The 23820-nt window shown below is 31.2% G+C and overlaps 1 protein-coding gene and 1 pseudogene across 24 annotated transcripts in view; both read left to right on the top strand.

Moving 5' to 3' along the window:
- Positions 1 to 23820, top strand: part of TRDN (triadin) — a 517197-nt gene that overhangs the window by 291570 nt on the left and 201807 nt on the right. The gene's annotated exons all lie outside the window — the stretch shown is intronic.
- Positions 6642 to 8244, top strand: LOC127562170 (heat shock cognate 71 kDa protein-like; annotated as a pseudogene).

Here is a 23820-nt window from a genome sequence, read left to right as displayed (position 1 = left end):
TTTTCTACTATGTTGCTTCTTTAAAGTAGAAAAATCCAATCCATTGCATAATTCTGGTTGCCTACATCTGGGTTTCTAATCTGGGTTAGTGCAAATTTCAGCAATTTTTTAATAGCATGTAGATTGATTCATCCTGAGATAATGATTTGCTTCTGGCAGTATTGAATATGCCTTAACCTTAGTCCCTTCATGATTCAACATCTATTTTCTGGCCTTTTCTATCAATAACTCCTTCCTCATAACGAACACGTTTACCTTGAGGGCTGATAGTGTTTATCATTGGCTTCTGTTCAGAAACAACTTACAAATGTTTGTTTAGAATCTAAATCTTGCAAGCAGACTATCTCCTACCCCAGTTTTTTATTCATTAGATTCTGTTCTTTTTTGTTCCACAGTTAGTAGCTGTCATGATTAACTTTTTTTCAGCCATTAAAGGAATTTCACTGGAGCTCTAAATGCCCAACTGGATATCTAAAAGGATTGAACCTAAAGTATTTTTTAAGGGGGAGGCGATTCATAATATAAAAACATCCAAAAATGGGGGGGAAAGTTATTTCATGGTATATTACCCTGTCCAGTGTACAATAATAATGAATTCAGGGCTACATACACACAGATATTTCTAATTACTTAAATTTACTAACCCAAAGAGTATTAATTACTTTCATAAAATATCTTCTAATGACTCAATGTATATACTAGCCTGGAATATTTCTGTCTGATTTTACTATAAAAAAAATCTAGTCTCTTTTAAAAAAAATTAACAGTGACAATGTATTGAATTTAGTTATGTTTTCTTTTTCCCCCCCAAATAATTCTCCTTGTATGCAATTTTGAGTTTCATCCCTACAGCATCTTTAGACTTATGTTTGGATACTGGAAATTATTGAATTATTTATGCCTTCTTAATACCCTCAAACTGCTGGAGGCTGTCACATTAAGAATGCATCAAGCTCCAATATTCCATTGTTTTTCTTTACTTTTTGTTGCTTTGAGAAATATTCTTTTTAACTCTATAACCTCTTTCTCCCGCTTACTTCATAAGATTACTTTTCCCTCTTTGGATTAACTTCTTTGTTAGTTCTCAAAATAGGTAACATTTTGTGAAGTTTTAGAAGTCCCACACTATGATGAAAGCAACCAATTACTTTGGAATGACATACATATCAGTAAACAACAATAGTAATTAACAAAGTATAGTCACATAAGCCTTGATTTTAAGATTATCAAGAAAGGCTTACAAAACAATTTGATTTTACAAGAAGTGGAAGGTTTTTTATCATAATTAAATCCTGTTGTTTTTAATTAGGCTTCCTCATTTTATGTAAAGCATTTTTTTTTCCAAATCAATAAGCATTTAGGAATGACTTACCACTACTATTACTACTGCGGCTGCTATTACTGCTATTATTATTATTGGTAGCTAGCTAGCCTTTATGTAGTACTTTAAGGCTTGCAAAAGCCTTTGGAAATATCATCTCACTTGATCCTCATAAGCACCAACTAGTTATGGAATATAATTTACAAAATTCTTTCTTCAAAATAGCACTATATTTCTGTGTCCACTTAATTTCTCTGGGTCTTATTTCCTCCTCTATAAATGAAGGGGTTGTATTAGATCTTTTATAAGGCCTTTTCAAGCTATACCTTTGATGTATGATCTTAATTAATATCATCATCTATTTAGCAGTGAAGAAGAAGATTCAAAAGATTGTTACTTGATCACAATCAAATTGCCACAGATCTGACTTGATGGTCTATAAAATCTCTATCAGCTTTAAATCTATGAACCCATGTTGTAAAATCAGGTTATGAACTTGGATCTCTATAATAATAATAATAATAATAATAATACTCTCAAATAATAAAGTGGAGAATAATCTTATCTATAAATGATAATGCTCTCCAAAAATGTGAATTCCAAACCATCCATACTTGTAAAATCTATGTAAATATTACTGGGCAATAAATGATTATGAAAGGAACTATTTTAAAGAATACTGAGTATAAACTAATGCAAAATGAAGATGATTCAGAAGATTAAGTTGTACATAGCCCAAAACATTGTAAATAAAAACAACTTCAAAAAATAAGAATCACAATCAATGCTTTGACCATATACTTAACCATTTTGCTAGATGCATGATAGTAAGATGAAATATAACTTACCTACTGAAGGAAGTGAGGGACTCAAAGTATAGAATGATATATTTTGGGGAATGATCATTGGGTTTTTCATTTTGTTTGATTATGTTTATTTGTCATAATTTTTTTTTTGTTTGCTGTTTTCTTCCTTTCACTTAATTGTTAATGGAGAAGGAATTTACCAGAAGAGTAGTGGTGGGCAATAAGGATGTCCCAAAAAGGCCTTTGAAACAGTGTTTTGATTTCACAGAAGAAATAAAAGGAAATTCAGAAAATGCACAAACAGGAAAGTTTTGAAAATAATTATGTGATTATATACATATACAAGAAAAATAACATGGAAATTCAGTTTTGTAACAGTCTTCTTGTTGTGTCCTGCTATTTTTTGGATTAGGGCAGCTAGGGGGTAGAGTTGATAGAACATTGCTTTGCAGATAGGAGAATCTGAGTTCAAATCCTGACTCAGACACTTGCTAATTGTGTGACCGTGGGCAAGTCACTTAGCCCTATGTACATCAGTTTCTCATATATAAAATGAACTGGTAAAACACTCCAGTATCTTTGTCAAAAAAAATTAAAATGGTCTTATGAAGAGTCATACATTCCTGGAACAACTTAGCAAGAAGTTAAGAATTTTTAAAAGTCTGTGAAAAAGATGGTGAATGTTTTATTATGAGTTTATGAGAAGTAGAAATAGGTTCAGAGAGCATGGGTGGTTTGTTTTAGGTGGCAGAGGTCAGGACTAAATCAAAATGTTTTGATTTTTGTGCCAATTGCTTGCTCTTTGGGACCACTGAGGCCAATAACATTATTTTGTTTCATAACATAATTGGATTTTTCTCTAACCTTTTGCTGTTTTTATTTAGGAATGGAAATTTAGGTGTGGTTATCATTGCCACTGCCATCATTATTACCATTATTTTTATCATCCTTTATATTTATAATATTGGTTTATCCTTTTCAAAGAACTTTCATTGTCACTTGATGTATGGCTTTAAGCAAGATATTTAAATATAATATAGTCATCTGTATTTGACTTGTCGAGTAAATAATGATATTTAAGAATTCAAATTAATAAAATAATTCAGGTCCTCAAACCTTTTTCTTGAAATAAAAAGATAATGGAGGCAAAAACATTTTATTACTTTCCCCTTAATCATTATCTCAAAAATTATAGGCACTTCACAGGTACAGCAATAGATACAATTTTATTTCCCTTGCATTTGTGTGAATATAATATTAGTATTAGACCATTGATAATAACAAAATTTGAGTTTAGATTACCCTTGCAAAACTATTCTATTAAATATTAAAATTAAATTGTCACTCCCTCTTTGAAAATAGGAATGAAGTCATTTTTTCAGATCTCAATATTTCTTTATTTATTTTTTCAAATGTCTAACCTGTTATAAATCTATTTCTTTAAGCATTCAAATTATAAGCAATTGCATTCCTTTACATACAGTAAAATCTGGTGTATTCATTTGTGAACAGTGTCAATATTCATTTAGTTTCCTTTTTTAATTATTGAATCAAGCATGATTTTCCTAATGAAGGCCCTCAGGAATTAGACATCTTCCTGGAAGATCACTATTATTCTTTCCACTCTAAACTTCTTGACTAAAAAGACCCAAGTTTTCATTCTTGTCTTCTTACAAAACATATTTATGTTGAGATGACATCCCAAAATCTCTGTTATGCAAAAAAGCATGTATGTTAAAAACACATGAAATAATTTCTAGTTAGTAAAGACAGATGTATTACTTTTTCTGAGATGCTATAACATATAAAACATGTTTTAACCTGGATTTATTTTTATTCTTTCACCTAAAACAGCATCAGTAATTCTGTTGTATATAGGAGATTTTTAATGAGTATATACCACTTTTTATAATCTGATTTTTTAACTATCACATCCACCTAATGGGGACTAGCTTTACTGTGGGTTAATAATTTATAAGCTGATAAATCTGCTTGATAAAACATAAAAATACTTTCATTTCCCTTTTCTTTTAAGAAAATGGCCAAATCTTTGAAGTCCTTTAAGCTAAAGTAACTTATCCTAAAAGATGGCACTATTATCTAAAATGTATTCAAAAGCTTCTATTATTTCTCCTGGGGTTTGTATTTTATTTTTACTTTATCAGCAATTCTATTTATGTCAGGGTATGACCATTTTCCCAGTTCCAAGCATAAAACCCTTTTCTTATCTTTGACAATTCCTTCTCTTTCTCCCTATAATCAGTTTCCAAGTTGTGGATTAGACTTCTAAAATAGCTTTCCAGAATATCTTATACTTAACATTTTTACAACAAACTCACTACTTGTCCTTGCCTAGAAAATAAAAATATGTTCCTACTCATCTACCTTTTGCCATACTTAAAAAAGAAACCTTTTGTCGATGGATTTATTTTCTTTAAAATCAATTATCTGTAATATGCCTATCTTCCTCCTCTTCTTCACTCCATGATCTCTTTGTAATAATGAAGAAAAAGTAGCAAGGATATGAGTTTGAGAAGTTATGTAACATTATCCATTGTTGTTCAATCATTCAATCCTGTCTTTGTGACCTAGTGAACCATATATCAAAACTTCTCAAGGGTGATTTCTCGGCAAAGATGCTGGGTTGTTTTTATCATTTTCTTCTCCTGTGAATTAAAACTAACAGAATTTAGGTGACTTACTTGGGGTTACACAGTTGGCAAATGTCTGAGGTCAAATTTGAACTTGCCTTGCTGACTCTTGATTCAGCAGCTATCCACTGGCCATTTAGCTTCCTTCATATGTATCCATTCATGTTGTTGTTGAGTTATTTCAATCATACCTTTTCTGATCTCATTTGGTCTTTTCTTGACAAACATACTAAAGTTTGCCATTACCTTCTCCAGTTCATTTTACAGTTGAGGAATTGAGGCAAATAAGATTGAATGACTTGTCTTACTTTTAAGTATCTCAGGCTAGATCTGAACTCAGTCTTCTTGAGTTCACACCCAATGCTCTGTCCACTGCACAACCCACACTTATATTTCCTTTTTTGCTGTGAAAGGATCTTGACATATTTGTTTATCTCTCTTAATAGGGGTTAAGGTTGGTCCTTATAATTATACAACATTCATTTCATTTTTTCTCTTTTTGTTGACATTTTTACTTTGTAGTTAGTCATTAGATATGTATGTACGCTTGTGTGTGTATGTCTCTCTCTTACTCTATGTATGTGTATATATATATAATCACACATACATATATTTATTTATTCAAAAGACACACAAATGTATGTGTGTGTGTATACATATATATAAATGCACATATTCACTGGTTCTGCTTCACTTTATATTATCCCATGTATGTTTTCTCATGTTTGTATGAATTATTTATATTTGGTATTTCTTTTTTTAAAATTTTTTATTAAAGCTTTTTATTTACAAAACATATGAATGGGTAAATTTTTCAACATTGACCCTTGCAAAACTTTCTGTTCCAAATTATTCCCTCCTTCCTCCTACCTCCTCCCCTAGATGGCAGGTAGTCCACTACATGTTAAATATGTTAAAATATATGTTAAATCCAAAAACTGTATAAATATACAGTTATCTTGTTTCACAAGACAAATCAGAATTGATTATCATATAATCTCGTTTTTGCTGTGTATAGTGATCTCCTGATTCTGCTCATTTCAGTTAGCATCAGTTCATCTAAATCTCTAGGTCTCTCTGAAATCATTCTGCTTGTTGTTTCTTATAGAACAATAATGTTCCACAACATTCATATAACCATAATTTATATATTTGGTATTTCTTATAATGCAACTATATTACATTATATTCAAAGGTCACAATTTTGTAAGTTATGCCCCAATTGGTGCATAGCTACTTTATTTCTAGGTTTTTTGGTACCATTAAAATATCATGCTCTGAATATTTTGCTATATTTACATGACTTTTCTAAAGGCCACTGCTATCTGTGTGTCGTATCACAGATTCAAAGGATTTTTCATATATTTTTGCCACTTTCACCATCTACCCATATGATAACAATTTGTTACATGAAATATTTGAACTTATTCACAGGCCTATCAACACTATATTAGTGTATTCACCATACCCCATCTGTCTTTCATTGCCTTTTTTTTTTAATTTGAGATTATAGAGATTTTTAAAATTTGTATTTTTATGTTATTAATAATATGAATCAGTCTTTCATGAAGCTGTTAACACTTTTTAAATTTTTATCTGAGAATGTTTTATAATTCTTGACCACTTATCTACTGCAAAATTGCTCTTATTTTTATGTTTGTTATAATTTCCTTTAAACTTTACTAAATTTTTAAGTGAAATATTTAATGCAAAATTGTCCTCAAGCAACAATAATTCTTCATCTTCAGCTAGAATACTAGCTGAATTGCTTTTGTTTATAATGTTCAGTTTCATCTATTCAACATAGCAAAATGCCTTCTTCCTCTCTAGTGATCAGCTATTAACCCCAACTTCTCAGAAACCATGTTGAAGGGACCTGCAATTGGCACTGATCTTGGAACCAGATTCCCATATGAGAGTCTTCTAACATGGGAAAGTAGAGATCACTGCTAATGATCAAGAAGAGATGAGCACCCTACACTATGAAATCTTCACCAACACAGAACATGAAATTGGTGATGCTGCAAAGAATCCAGTTGCAATGAACCCCACCAACACAGTTATTGATGTCAAACATCTGATTGGCCACAGATCTGATTATGCAATTATACAGTCAGGCATGCAGCTTTGGCATTTCATGGTGGTGAATGATGCAGGTTTAAATCCAATGAAGTGCAAAATATAGACCAAACATTTCTGTCCAGAAGTATCTTCTATGGTTTGACCAGAATGAAAGAAATTACTGAAGCTTACTTTGGGCGAAGATTGTCACAATGTTTTGGTCACAGTACCAGCCTTTTCCCATGATTACCAACGAGAAACCCCCAATGATGCTGGAACCATCACTGTTCTCAATGTGCTCATTATCATTAATGAGCCAACTATTGCTGCTGTTTTCTATGACTTAGACAAAAAGGTTATGCCAAGAGAAATGTGTTGAACTTTGAACTTGGAGATAGTAGCTGGGGATATTCAATTGGATAGGAAGGCTTTTGACAATCATACAGTCAAATGTTTTATTGTTGAATTTAAGCAAAAGCACAAGAATAACATCAGTGAAAACAAAAGGGATCTTAGCCATCTGAATCCCACTTGTGAATATACAAAGAGCACCATATCTTCCAATACTCAAGATCAGTATTGAGAGTGACTTCCTCTAAGATATCAACTTCTGAATCTCTATCCCTCTGATCTGTTTTGAAGAGCTGAATGATTATTATGGCACATGGTATCCTGTGGAAAAGGCCTTAAGAGATGCCTAGTTAGATAAGTTACAGATTTATTACATTGTTCTGGAGTATGATTCCATTTTTATCCCTCAAATCCAGAAGGTTTTGCAAGACTTATTTAATGGCAAAAGGATCAATAAGAGTATCAATCCTGATGAGGTTGTCACCTATGATGCAGCTATCCAGGTTCTGCAATTTTGTCTGGAGATAAATCTGAGAATGTGCAGAACTTGCTGCTGTTGAATGTCACTCCTCTTTTCCTTGAAATTGCAACTGCTGATAGAGTTATGATGGTTTTGATTAAACACAAAAAACAACATCACGACTAAGCAAAAACAGACCTTTACCACTTCTTTGGACAATCAGTCTGTTGTGCTCATTCAGGTTTATGAAGAAGACAGAACAAGAACCAAGGATAACAATCTCCTTGGTAAGTTTGAGCTTAGAGGAATACACCAAACACTTAAGAGTGTTACTCAGTTTGAAGTAATATCTGACATTGATGCAAATGGTAATCTCAATATTTCTGCTGTTGATAAGAGCACAGGCAAGGAAAATAAGATTACCATCACCAATGACAAAGGTTTTCTGAATTAAAAAAAAAGACATCAGTGTATATTCCAGGAGGCTCAGAAATGCAAAGCTAAGGATGAGAAGCAGACAAGATGCCTTCCAATAATTTTCTTGAATTTTATGCCTTCAAAATGAAGGCTACCATAAAGGATGAAAAATTATAAGACAAAATTGGTGATGTAGGCAAATAGAAGATTTTTGACTAATGAAATGAAATACTCAGATCGCTGAGGAAAGGAAGAATTTTAGCATCATCAGAATCAGAGAAGTTCTGTAACCCCAACATTACCAAGTTATATTATACTGCATGAGGTATACTGCCAAGCATATCTGGTGGGTTCCCAGAGGAACCTATCAGTTCCATCTGAAGTCTATCAGTCCCATCTGGAAGTGATTCTTTTGGAGCCACCACTGAAGAAGTTGACTAAATGCACCAGAAGAAAGAGCATCCCACATAACTTTTCAAAAATTGAAGGATGCAAATTTGTAGCCAAGGCAATAGCATTTTATAAATAACATTTAAGTTACTGTATGAATCTGGTCATTCTAAATACTTGAGGCAGAAAAGGGAAGAAAATTGCACTTTATCAGTGTTGTAAACAAGTAAAAAGGCAATTATTGTTCTGGAGAATAAAATCTATTTAAATTGGCTCCATAAAATGTTTTTTAATTTCATACAATCATAATTATGTTTTAATTTTTGGGATATCTGCTTTAGAATTTTTCATCTAATCATAATTGTGGATGGATAAATAGATATATAGAATAATTATATATGTATGAACATATATACATTTCTATTTATCTATATCTACATCTATATTTATATGTATGTATATTTATCCCTCTTTGTGTCTAATAGTTATTTATAGGATGGGAGGGAGAGGGAAGAAAATAGGAAGGGGAAATGTACATGTGATAATTTTATTCAAGTTGTACATAATTGATTTGCGGTTTCATATGCAATCATCTTTTTTATTATACTCTTATCAAAATGCTTGTTTCATTCTATAAATTAAAAATAACAATTCCTTCCATTTTTCTTTATTTTAAAAAATGATGTGATTAATTAATATTTAGGATTGGTATGTATCTAATGGAAAATTATTCATATTCATAGCATAAAATGTTAAGCTAACACATTCCCCCACCCACCCACTCAGCTGCTCCTCTGCACTCCAGCCACTCAGAAATCTTTTTCAAACCAGGAGTTATATCCAAAATATTCTTTGACTTTATCAAATACTCATCTACTAAGTGCAATTGTTTCTGATTCTCTGCTTATCTAGTGAATTTTAGTGATCTGTGCCTAGTTTTTATTTACCACTGCAGAATAGTTTTGACGATTATTGCCTTATAATTTAAGTTCCTATAATGGATGCTCTTGTATTATTAGTTACTTTTTAAAAAAAATTATTTCTCTTTTGTTGATAAATAACTTGTTTTTTCAAGAGAATTTTATTTTCTTTGTATACCATAATGAAAATTCCCATGGGCAATTTAGTTTAGTGCTGAAAATTGAATTAGGTAATTTTATAATTTTTTATTGGATTGGCTTAGTTCTACAGTAAAAAATTGTTTTTCCTGGAAACCGTTTACATTATTTTATTTCTGTGACAAGTGTTTTTATTAACATATCTTAAATATATTGGTAGATTTAATCCAAGACATGTTATTGATTTTGAAGTTATTTCAAATGGGATTTCTCTTTTGATCATTTCTCTAGTACTTATTAGTGATATTAAGAAATGTGGATGATTTATATGGGTTCGTCATGTAACTTGATATATTATTTAAGCTCACTCATTTAATTCCCTTACTAATTCTCTGGGGTTTTCTAAGTAAACCATCACATTATCAGTGCTAACGATTTTTTTTTCCTCTTTGTTGATGTGTATTCCATTATTTTTTTTCTTTTATATTGTTGCTATGAAAAGTTTTATAGAATCATATTCCATAATGAAGGGGAAGGGGAGAGAAGCATCATTGCGTTGCCTTTACTGAGAAAGCGTCTGGTGTTTTTCCATTCAAATAATGCTTTTTTTCCCCCACTTATGGCAAATGCTTTTTTAAATTCTGTTTCTGGATATTCTTTTTCTTACAATGCTTTTAAAGGTTTTTAATCACATGTGCTATTTTGGAAAGATTTTTTTTTTGCAGGTCCTGGCATAAATTTAGTTTTGTTTCCTTTTTCTTCTAATACAACTAATTTTTTTCTCCAGTGTTGAATCATATCTAGCAATCAATACTGTCATAGTGAATAATTTTAAGGACCTATTTTAGTAGTTATTTTGCTAGAATTTTACTAGATGTTTTTGCATCAATATCCATTAAAGACATTGGTTAATACTTGTGTTAATCTATATTATATTTCTCTAAGTTATATATTAGTCATATTTATTTCAAAAAATGTTTTTCTAAAGCTTTCCTCCCTAAATATTGAGAACAATTTGCATAACATGGTTATGAATTCTTCTTTAATTATATTTCAACTATAAATCTTTTTCAAAGTTTGTTACATTTCTATCCCTTACTACCATAGTAGATTTTTTATGACTTGTTCAATTTCACTTTCTAAGGTTGTTGCTGTTTGGTAATTTAAATATTTCATGTTTTAGGTAACAATCCATTTGCTTTATATTTTGCTAGTATTTAGTTGTGGATAGTAAATTTTGATAATTCTTTTCATTTCTTTTGTTATTAATTTACCTTGTTCTCTCTCATTTTCTTTTTTATTGCTTATTCCAAACTTGTCCCTTTTAATCTATGCTTTCGGATATCATTATCAACTTGATCTTTCTTCTTCCTTCTCCATTGATATAGTCATATTATTCCTCTGCTCAGAATCTTTCAGTGTCTCCTAAAGGCTGATAATCAATAATTCAAAATCTTAATTGGGACATTTAAGACTTCTAAAACCAACTACTCAACTTTTTCAGTTTTATCTCATACTATTGAAATTCTGCTCCCTTATTTTATACTTAAATTAAATTAAATTCCTCCATTTGCCATGTTGGTTTAAATCTCTACCTTTGCTGTCTCTTTTGTATATCTGGTATTCTATGCCTCTTCTGTTTCATTCACTCAGAAAGGAGCTTTTCTTGTTCACATAGCACCCTGTATATAATAATATATTAATTTAATTTTAAACATGTGGTAGGGGGGGCTAACATAATAGCCCCTAAGTTTGATTTGGTTTACTCCTCTCTAACTTTAATGAATTGATTTTAGACACAAAAAATTTCTCTGTATTCAGTCATAATCAATCTAAGTTCCTAGACAGGAACTTACTAATGCCTGGGCAGAGGTTTGATTCTCTAACTTTACATTTATATCTATCTCTAACCTTTGACCTGTTTATTATACAAAATTAATTTTACAAGAAATGTTTGGATAAGAAAATTATATATTATATTGTAATGAATTATATTGTAATGAAAACTGTAATGAGAGATATTAGGGGTTTGGGGAATGTTAGAGAAACAGCTCACCTTTTCTAGGTACTTTCTTCAGCCCAAGACTTCTGAGCTGACTTCTATAGAAGCAATCACACTCTTCATTATTCCCTTTCTCTCTCTAGCTCACTCATATTTTTAGTACTTTGTATCACTTTTAAGTACTTATCTTTTAATTAATATTTATTTTTGTAAGTATTGTATCTCCTTCACCAAATTGCAAGGGTTTTTTTGAGAGTAGAAACATTTCATTTACCATATATCTCTTCTAGACCTAAAACAATACTTGGCACAAAGTAATCATGTTTTCACTATATAAAAATTTGGACTATCTTTGCAATGTAAAGAAATTCTTATGAAAACAGTCTCCAAGTCTCCCTCTCTCCAACTGAAAAAAAAAAACACAACCAAAAAAAGTTCAGATTGCATGACAGGTAAAAAGGCAAATTCACAGACTGTCTTTCAGAAATGGAAATGCTTCATTAGTCATACGCCTAGAAAATTTCTTTAGTAATACTTCTTTTATTCTTTGACTTTGATATGATTTCAGAGACAGAATTGAAGATTCTTTTTTCCATCAATTTTCTTGTATAAGAAATTAAACAAAAATTAAAATAATATTTCTTCTTGTCCATCATAACTATAAAAATATCAAAAAGGTAAATATTATTTCAGTGAGTTCAAATGTATGACATAGGGCTAGGTGTGCTAATTTGTCCAATTCATATTCAATGCATGCATTTGATAGTTTCTACATGTATATATCTGTTTGGTAGGTGTGAATAAGCATGGTTGTATCTGCATTAGATCAATATGATGAATGGCAAATATGTGCCACTTTATCTGTTATCACTAGTCATTATAACTAATATTGATTCTTCCTGAGGTTGGGAGTGGTTATTAGACCAACCATAGAAAAAGACAGGCTATATCTATCATTCATGATGCTTCTTAGACTTTATTTATAGATATTACCGCAAACTACATAGTTTAAGCAATATAGAAACTAGATGGCACAGTGGAAAGAGCATGGAATCTGGAGTCAAGAACTGAGTTCAAATTCTGACTCAGATCCTTACTAGCTAAATCAATTTGGCCATGTCACTTAACTGCTAGCTGCCTCAGTTTTCCCATCTGTAAAATATGGACAATAATAGCACTTATTCCCCAGCATAATTGTGAAGATAAAGTGAGATAATATTTGAAAAGTGCTTTGCTCTATCTGCGGCAGCTATTGTTATCTTTATGACTTGGTTTTCCTGAATAACAGGCTATTGAAAATGGTTTTATATAATATGATGTTAATGATAAAAAGAAAGGATAAGAAATTTAGTTTGGCAACATATCTCAATCCATTGCAGGGTGATCTACTGTTACTATTAAGTAATTCAATAGTTACATCACTATAATTATTTCTGGCAATTCCTGTTGCAGTCATCATTTAAGAAAAAAAATGCTTCTTATTTTAAGCGCATTCAACTTTGACTGCTACAGAGTTTCACAGAATCTTGAAAGGACCTTAGCCATCAATTATCCAAACTTACTGATTTTGTAGATAAAGAAATTAAACCCAGAAAGCCTAAGTTATTTGGCCCAGCAAATACTGATGGTCATGGAATCTAGCCCAAAGTATAGATCTACTGATTTCCAGTATAGATTCTTTCCATAAACCATTCTGCCACTAACTGTTGGACTCTATAAATGTAATTGGGAAAAAGTAAATGAATAATTAGAGTAATTAGGAAATAAATATGAGATTGAACCTAGAAAAGTGCTAGTATAGTATGAGAAGAAAAGAAAGAAGGGCAATGCAAGAAGTTTAAACAAAAAGAACCAAAGTTGAATCCATTTATTTTCCTCTTTGTAAAGCTGAACCTTCTTAGGCTAGAAAATGCTAGCTGATGACAATCCTTGATTTTAACCACATTTACCAAAGATTGGGTAAATTTAGACTAACAGCCTTCTTTGGGACTAATGGGCTTGATTTTCACTATTTTGGATTTCAAGAAACCTTTTCTGATGTAACATGTACTTGCTTATCATCTTGATTTTCTTTTCTTCATATAGTCAATATCTTTGCAGAGATTACATAAATGACATGGGGAAACTACTATTATGACTACTATTATGTATTTCTTAAGAGGGCATGTTCTTACTTTGACTTAAAAGGCCTTGAAATGATCAGTAATTAAGAATAAGAAGCAATATTGTGTGGTATAGGGTACGGACTATTAAATTTAGATATCATAGTTTGGATTCTGCCTCTGAAAACTTAACATCAGATATCTTTACTTTCCACTCTTCAATCCTACAACCCAGACAACAATTTGCAAAATTGACCCTAGGCCTCATATATGGGAGAAGTTTTCCCCAAAAATGTGTTTTCACCACTTTCCATGCAGGCATGTAGTATCTATTTTGTACTAAATAATTCTTTTAAAAATATGTTTTTGTCTTGCAAACAGCCATTTATTAGTGAGTTTAAAACTGAAGGAATGAATGAACAAGATCATTGGAGAGCATTGATGGGCAAGGAAACAGATCACTGTGGAAGTTGTCAGCACGTTAGATAATTTGCTGTTTTTTTTATTATAGAAATTCAGTAGGAATTTTCTAGCATTCTAATGTGTAGCAAATTATCTTGAAGTTTGTGGTAATCAGCTGCCATCTGTTCTGTCATTTTCCTTGCTCCGAATACTGGGAATGTTTGCTTTTCAAGCTCAATGTTAGTCTATTTCCTTGTTGTTTACTTTAAAAAATTACATTGCTAGCTCAGTTTCTCATTCACATATCTTTGTTCACCTGCCTTCTTTGAGACTTCATGTTTGATCCATGAAAGGATTTGGAGCAATCTCCATGTGGCTTTTAAGAAATGCTGAATTGTCCCTTTGGGAACAAGGCTAATGGAAATATAACTCCTTTAATAAATATGAGTCTGATTTTTTAAACTTCATATACATTTTATAATTTCAAGAGATATAACTTTAAAGCTAGAAGGGAACTTAAAGATCACCTAATTGAAGTTCCTTATTCCTTCAAGGTCATGTAATCAAACCCCCTTATTCAACTATTAAGGAAACTGAAGTCTAAAATGATTAAGAAAATGGGCCATAATCACATAGCTAATGAATGTACATTGGAGCCGAGATATGAAATCAGATCTTTTGATTCCACATCCATTGTCCTTTTATATACTTCTATAAGTTTTGGCTATATGGCTTTTAAAGATCCTTTCACATCTAAAACATTTTTAAAATTATTGGCATTTCTTCTTTGTACTCTATTCTTTCCTTGCTCATTTCAATAGCACAAATGGCACAGAAATTCACTTGTGGTTCTGAGGTTCTCATATTAATGTAAAAAAGAAAAATTTGACAAAACAGAAAGTCATCATGAAGAGATAAGAGTCTTAAAGGACCCAAAAGATTAAAAGTTTCAATTCAAACTTTATTTAAACAAGGATCTTTTATGTAACATACCTGACAAATGTTTACCCAGCCTTCACTTGAATACTTTTTATGAAGAAAAACCTACTACATTCTGATACAGCTACACTTTTGTAAAGCACTAATTATGAGGAAGTTTATCTTCACATAAAATCTTAATTTTCCTCTTTACCATTTCCACACATTGCCATTTGTCATAATCTCTGGATAGAGCATGTAGGACCTCTCTTCCATGTGAGGGTCTTTTGAGGACTTGAACAAGACTATTATATTCTCCATAATCCATCTCTTCCAATCAAATTTCCTCAGTTCCTTCAGTTCCATGTGACATGAACTTAAGGCATTCAATCTTGATTGATTTTCTTTTCTATATTCCCTAGCTTATCAAGGACAGCTGGGTTTAGTTCAATTCAATTCAATAAAGGTTATATTTAGTGCCTACTTTGTACCAGGAATTATAATTACAATATTATAATAATTAAAAAATATATAAAGATAAAAGAAAGTCTCTGACCTCAAGGAAGACCTGACTTTGCCTAGCCTAAAGACACTTACTATGTCATTCTAGGCAAATCACTTAATCTCTATCTGATTAACTTCCAAAAATATACAAGGGGGATATATTTCCTACGATTGTTTTAAGAATAAGATGAAATAATCTTTTCAAAACATAGTATAATGCCTGGGACACAGTAGCTTCTTAATAAATGTTTCCTTCCTTCCTAAAATGTAACCACAATAATTTAAGGGAGCATAACATTTAAACAAAATTAACTGAATTTTATTTGGTAAAATTATTCCCTATTCCCCCAAAACAATGATCCCATAATTCCTGCTAACCCATGTTAAGTTTCCATTCCACAGAATCCCTAGATTTTTTTTAAAGAAAAATAATGCTTTTAAGCTATCTTTTCTCTGTTTTACCAAGTAAATTTTTATAATCCAAATGTGTTTATCTCTAATGATACTTAACTTATTCCATTCTTCTAGAATTACAGAATCTTTCATAATTCTAATTCTGCACCCACTGTGCTAGTAACTTCTCAGATTTTCTAAATATTTTCAGTTATATAAATGGTTAAGCAGAATATTTTACTCATATTTTGGAATTTTCAAATGTCTTTCTCAGACTAGTTTTGTTGCATTTCTCAATGTGCATTTAGAAATTGCATTTCTAAAATTGTTAAATATCATTTGGAATTAATGCCTTCTTCCTCCTTGTAACCATGTTGTCAGTAAAAGTTTAGACCATAATTTTATAGCTGCACTTTTTGAGTTAAGGTGAGATTTTTAATCATGTGTGGTCTCATATTTTGCTCATGTCTAAGTGCCTATAAGATTTCTTCCATGTGCTGTCACTCACTCACTTTCAAAAGATTTTATATTCATTGATTCCATAATCGAATATTAACTCCCTTAGTTGTGCACATATATGTAGGTTTTGAACAATCAAAATTAGAAGCCGTCTGCTTAAGTAACTCATTATTCCCCATTTGATAGTCATCCTGGGAAAAACTACTCTATTGGAAACAATATGTGAAAATGTGAGCTTCAGAAGTAAAGCTAATCCTGAGTAACCTCAGCTTGTCACTTTGATATTAAGGGAACCACTTGACTGCCTGTTAAATATCCATTTAAGTTAAAACTGCTTAGCAGACATGGGGGACTATTCTTGCCAGTAGGTGAACATAACTCCCAGTGTTGTTGATAGAGAAGAGTGTATGAAATGGTGAAATACTCTATAGGACAATGAACAGTGTGGGGCCCATTTATTTATTTGAATCAGTGTTGGAATGTGAGTCATCACCTAAAGTATCTCTAGTCCCAGAGCAAATACAGAAATGTGCTAAAAAAAAAATAAGAGCATTGTTTACTGTGAAGGGATCATAATTTCTCAGATTGTAGTTTAGTATGAACTGAGGCCCCAAAGCCAAGCAAAAGTCATATTTCATTTTGAATATTAACATTTGATCTTAGGCTTTACCATTGGCAATTGGAAAGAAACTCAACACTGATGAATCATTTGTTACTCACCGTTTTTAGTATAGCTACATGAAAATCCACATATCCATGTGATGTTTATCACTTGCTAACATTTTACTTGATCAGAGCCATAACTAGTGTAGGGTGAATTGGGATTTGGCCTATGGCTCAAAAGAAGGGCATGGAAAGAAATTTCATTCCCTCTACAGGGTAGAAACAACCATACTTAGCATCTAGATTGCTAAAATGAGATACAATTAGAAGCTACCATATGGCTTGTTCTTCCCTACCTCCCAGCTTCCAACCTAAGTGAATTGCCCCAGATAATAAAATTCCTAGTTTTCTTTTAATTTTTAAATTTATTTTATTTATTTAAAACAAATACAAAATATTAAAAGAAAAAGAAACATTGCCATGTGCACATCAGAACATAAGAGAATATTCAAAATATAATGCTATTAATTTATATTTCAAGAAAAACTATATAATAAATACTACATTATATTCAGAGCTGTTTATCTTTGATTCCCTATTTTTTTTTCTGCTAAGCACTTTTTACTTTATTCTTCTTTTCCCCCTTTCCTCCCCACCTCTAATCTTCTACAAGAAGGCTACAATTAAGAATGGATATATTTAAATATGCATATATACACATATTTATATATAGCTATATAATCATACACATATATTCATATAAATATATGTAAGGTCATAATACTCTGTTTCTCTGAAGGTGCATATCAATATGAAGACTCATAAGCCCAAGCCTTTCCATATTTTCTTAATCCACAGTTATACTTTAATTTTATACTATCTAATTATTTTAAATAGTCTAAAATAATATGTATCATTGTGTCTGACATTAATGTAGTTTTCCCATTTTCTCTTTTGGTTAAATAAACTTTAGCTTTAATTTAATTTGAGTTAAATAATTACTATACCTGCTTTTTTTTTTCCTTGATAAATTTGATCCTAATCATTGTAATTATATTTGTGTATATCTTTTATTTTCTATCTCTAATGATTCCTCTCCTTTACTTCTACTTGAAACATTGTCTTGTTATTGCTTAACCTACTCTCCTTTGTGGGATCCCCCATTATCTTTCCCCTAACTTTTTTCCTCACTCTTTATTTCATTCCCATTAGTCTACCCCACACACATACACACACACATATGTAATATAATATGTGTGTGTGTATCCTCTCACTTATCATATTCCCATGCTCTCTTTTTTATTTAGACCTTGATATATATTATGTATATATTGTTTCCTCTTTAATACATTTCCTTTGTGAATAGGATTCCAAAACTACTAGTTGTCCTCCCTCATCTAATTCTTCTGTGTCATTTCTTCCTCTTGTACCTCATTCATGTAAATTGGAAGAATGGGATAATGCTACTAAGGAGAGGGAGAGAGATATTATAATACAAGAAATATCTGGTTTTCAGGCAAATAGAATGCTAGTCTCTCGCCTGGTATCACATTCTTTACTTGGCATACCTGAATCTCACTGATTAGGAACCTTCATTCTTGTAAAGAAATTGCTGTACAGAGATGACTTTTCATTTTTAGAGGAAGAGTTACTTTTCTGACCTTTTTAAGGAACTGCTGCCCCTTCTCACATGTCCCAAACAATTAATAGACACCTAGTTACTGGTTCCATTTCCTCAAAATCTGCCTTCTCCAACAATCTGTATTCTGGCTTTTCTCCTCACCAATTTACTCAAACCTCATTATCCAAGACTTTGATAAGCTTTTAAGGCTTAGTTCAACTTTTCACCTCCTTCAGGAACTTTTCCCTGAAATTACTAGGCTGTGGTGATCTTTTCCTCACCTGAACTCCTAAATAGTTTATCGTATGTACTATTTAGTTAGTACTCAACAATTTTCTGCTTTGTATAGTGTGTAAAATAAGCTTCACCAATCCATCCATTCAACAAGATATTGTTAAATGAATATTAGATACCAGGCCCTGGGAACACAAAAACAACAATGAAGTATTCCTGGCTCTCAAACAGTTTGTATTCTAGTTAAGATAAAATACATATACTTAAATTGTTAAAAAAAAATGTATGTAAAATACTCTGAGATGAGGATATTATTGTATAGATTCTTATCTCTATTTATTTTCTTGCTAAATTCACTGTGAAATATACAACTATGAACACTAAGCTACATGAGGTCAGGGACCACATCTTTCACTTTTGTGTTTCTCTTCTTGGGTAACTACTTGGGTAGCAAGTAAATACTTGTTGAGTGAATGAACAAATGAATGAGTAAGAGAGTGAGCATTCAGCAAAGCATGTTCTATTTCAAAAGCTCTATTGGGAGAAATTTAGCCCTTTGATTCACTATTCAGACTGCAGAATAAGCTTAGCAGGGGTTGTTTTCTTACACATGAGCTCTAAATTCCTCATTTTTGTAGACTTAAGGCAATCTACGAAGTATTCCTTCATTATGATTATGAGTATGATTGATATATATATAAAAAAATAAAAATTAAAAAGCTCTATAGCAGCAGTACTGGGTTTAAATATCTTTGGAACTCTTCATCGTGTTTTTCTTTCCCAGTAAAGTCATCACTTGAGAATCTCATTGTGCTGCAAAATTGAATCTACTTGGTGCTCACATCTCATCAGATTCTTCTACCATTCTGTTTGGACTCTTGAGGACAGGATTATGAGTTCCAAAAGTTGTATTTAAAGAAAGGCCTCAATATCATTTTTCTTTCCATTTCTTACAAGCTACATTGCTTTTAGAATTATATAAACCTCTCCATCTTACTTCTTCAAACATGTATGTGTTATCTCCCTTAAGTTGTAAGCTCCTTAAAGACAGGGTTTGTCTTTGTTTTCATTTATACATTCAGCACTATACCTAGCACATAGTAGGCACTTCACAAATGTTTATTGACTATTGACTGATAAGAGCTTTAGTCTTCTCATTTGAATGTTATTTGTGTAATTTCCTTTATTTAAAGGGGGTGTTAAAAAGGGATACAATAACTTTGCACTTGCTAAGTATTTCCTAAATAGCATCTCATAGATATCTCCTTACTATGACAAGTTCTGTATTATGTTCTATTTAATTTGATATAAAAGATGTAGGAAATAGCTGGATTGTTTTATAAGGAAAGGAGATAAATTCATCTGAAATAGAAAACATGGAATCCACCATGATATCCATCATTAATTTTTTCTTCTTTCTCAACACTCAAAAAAAGTTTTAAATTTTAAAAAATGTACTAAATTTTCTTGCTCTCCTCAAAAAGATAGGCAATTTGACATATGTGAAGTCATGTAAAACATATTTCCAAATTTGTCCTGCTACAAAAGAAAATATAGACAAAATGTAAAAATATACATATATGCTTCAATTTGATTTCAGATTCCATCTATCTTTTCTTTCTCTGGAAGTTGATGATAGCATTTTTCATCATAGGTTCTTTGGAATTTTCTTAGAAGTTTGTAATACACAATTTGCTGGTGCTATGTACGTTTTCCTGGTTCTGCTTGTTTCACCCAGCATGAATTTATGAAAATCTTTCCAGGCCTTTTAAAATTAGCCTGTTTATCATTTTTTAGGGATCTGTGTTTTTCCCCAAACATTAGATTATAATAATCATTCATTATTGTATATTATTTGCTCAATCTATTCCATTGCTCCATCACTTTATTTCTTAATCAGCATCAGAACGTTTTATTGATACAGTGACTTTATATTGCTATCTTCACTTTTTTATTTGCCTTGACATTATCAGTCTTTTGTTCTTCCAGATAAATCCTGCTACTATTTTTTTCTAGCTCTATAAAATTTTTTGATGCTTTGTCTTGAAATTAAATAAATAAATGCATTTAAATAGAAAAGTCATTTTTTTTATTACATTAACTCAGCCTACCAATGAACAATTAATATTTCTCCAATTATTTAGATCGGACTTTGTGTGAAAAATGTTTTGTAGTTGTGTTCACATAGTTCCTGGCTTTGTCTTGATAGATAGACTCCCAAGTATTTTATATTATCTGCAGGTATTTTAAATGGAATTTCTCTTTTTCTCTTCCTGCTAGACTTTCTGGTAATTATTTTTGTGTGTGTATGTGTATGTATGTATTTGTGTGTATAATATGAACATACAAAACATATGTAAATATATATATGTGTGTATGTATAAATGCTGATTATTTATGGGTGTTAATTTTATAACCTGAAACATTTCTAAATTTGTTAATTTTTTCAACCAGTTTTTAATTGTTTCTCTAAGTACATTATCATATTTGCAGAGTCGGAGTTTTCTTTTCACTTTGCTTATTCTAATTCCTTCAATTTATTTTTCTTTTCTTATTACTATAGCTAGAATTTCAAGTACTATATCAAACACTCGTGGTAATAATGGGCATCCTTGCTTCATCCCCATCATATTGGAAAGGTTTCTAGCTTATCCCAAGTACAGATAATGCTTACTGATGGTTTCATATGCATATTATTTATAATTTTAGGAATTTATCTATTTATTCCTGTAGTTGTCAGTGTTATCAATTAATATTGTATATTCTCAAAAAGCTTTCTCTGAACTTATTGGGACAATCACATGATTTTTGTTGTTTTCTTAATTATATGGTCAATCATGCTGATTATTTTCTTAATATTGAATCAGTACATTCTGCTATGAATTCCACCTGTTCATAATGTGTGATCTTTGTGATACCTTGCTATAATCTCTTAGCTAGTATTTTGTTTAAATTGTTTGCATCAATATTCATTTTTTTTTACTCTGCGTGTCTCTTTTTCAAGTGTTAAATTATAATGCATTTTTCTATCTGCTTCCATTTTATATGCGAGTTCATCCCATTCACAATTATTATTGCTATGCATTTCCCTCCACTCTATTTTCCTCTGTTTATCTTTTTCTTTCTCTTAAAAAAAAAAAACAAAAAAAAACTATTTCTCATCTCAAAAGTCTATTTTATACTTGATCACTATCTCTCTTAATCTGCCCTTCCTTTTATCAAGCTCTTCTTTTATTCCCTTCCCCTCCTACTTCCTTGTTGGATAAGATAAATTTCTATGTCAAACTGAATGTTTATGTTATTCTCTCTTTGCATAAATTTTGATAAGAGTAATATTCAAGCATTGCCATCATCCTTTTCCACCTTCTTTACTGTAAAAAATTTTTGTTACTTTTATAGCATACTTTATATGTTAGATAATATCTATTATGTTAAATAATTATCCTCATTTGTTGACTCTATTTCCCTTTTTCTCTTTCCAAACCCATTAAATTTCATTTTTTTAATTACATAATCAACTTACATACCTATCTTCTATTTTCCTTCTACCTGCCATAATAATGATAAAATTCTTAGGATTTACAAGTACCATATTCTATATAGGAATGCAAACAGTTTAACTCTATTTAGTCCTTTATCAATTCTCTTTCCTATTTACTTTTTTATGCTTCTTTTGAGTTCTGTATCTGAAAATCAAATTTTCTATTCAGTTTTGGTGTTTTCCTCACAAATGTTCAAAAATCCCTTTTATTTTTCATGAAATACCTATACTTTCTCCTGAAAGATTATACTATGTTTTTTGGGTAGGTTATTCTTGGTTGTAATTTCAGGGTTTTTTGCCTTCTGGAATATCATCTTTTAAGACTTCTGCAACTTTAACATGGAAAACTGAATCTTTTGTGATCTTGACTCTGACTTTACAATATTTGAATTGCTTCTTTCTTCCTGCTTGCAATATTTTTTCCTTGATCTGAGAGGACTGGAATTTGGTTATAATTGGATTTTTTTCATTTTGGGATCTCTTTGAAGATGTAATTAGTGGATGTTATCAGTCCCTCTAGTTCTGGAACATTAGGGCAATTTTCTTGATCCTTTCTCAAAATATGATGTCCAGTCTCTTTTTTAAGGTGTGGCTTTCAGGTAGTCTTTCCTCAATCTGTTTTCCAGGTCAGTTTTTTTTCAATGAAATATTTCACATTTTCTTCTTCTTTGTCAAGAAAAAAAAAGACTTTTTAACTTTCTTTGTTTTTTAAGTCTTGTGGAGTCATTAATCTCCACTTGCCCAATTCTAATTTTTAAGGAATTATTTACTTCAGTAAGCTTTTGTACCTCTTTTTCCATTTGGCCAATTCTGCTTTTTTAAATGAATTTCTCTCTTCAATACCTTTTAGTTCTTTTACTATTAGACCAATTCTGTTTTTTAAATGTTATTTTCTTCAGCAGTGTGTGTGTGTGTATGTGTGTGTGTGCGCACGTGCGCGCACGCACAGTCATGTGTGCTTTATTTATTGAGCTGTTAATTTCCTTTTCAAAGTTTTCTGGCACTATTCTCCTTCCTCCCCTATTTTGCCATCTCTCTTATTTGATTATAAAATCTTTTTTTGAGTTATTTTAGGACTTGATGTTCTTCTTTAATTGATAATTTTTTTGATGAGGATTTGTTTGTAAATGGATTGACTTAATTGTCTTTTTCTGAATGTATATCTTGATCTCTTTTGTCACCATAGTAAATTACTATGGTCATGTTCTTTTTAAATTGCTTTCTCATTTTTCCAGCCTATTTCTTGACTTTTAGTTTAATGTTAAAGTTGGGCTCTACTCTCAGAATGGAGAAAACACTGTCTCATGCTTTAGGTTTTCCATGCTATTTTTTCCAGAGCTAGTTCTGTGGTTTTCATGTATTCATGTATTATCTAAAGAGAGGTATTGTCACTGCTCTCCTAGCCTGTGCTCGATTATTTCCCTTAGTGCTTCAAGTTCTGTAGATCATTTTCCCTCTGAAATTATAAGGTGAAATCCTACATTCCTGGTTGCAAATGTCAGTACTCTTTCCTGCCTTGGAATTGA

This window comes from Antechinus flavipes, chromosome 4 (genome assembly GCF_016432865.1).
Source record: "Antechinus flavipes isolate AdamAnt ecotype Samford, QLD, Australia chromosome 4, AdamAnt_v2, whole genome shotgun sequence".
Lineage (NCBI taxonomy): Eukaryota > Metazoa > Chordata > Mammalia > Dasyuromorphia > Dasyuridae > Antechinus > Antechinus flavipes.
The sequence above is the reverse complement of the archived record's forward strand: the minus strand, read 5'-3'. Positions and strand labels throughout refer to the sequence as shown.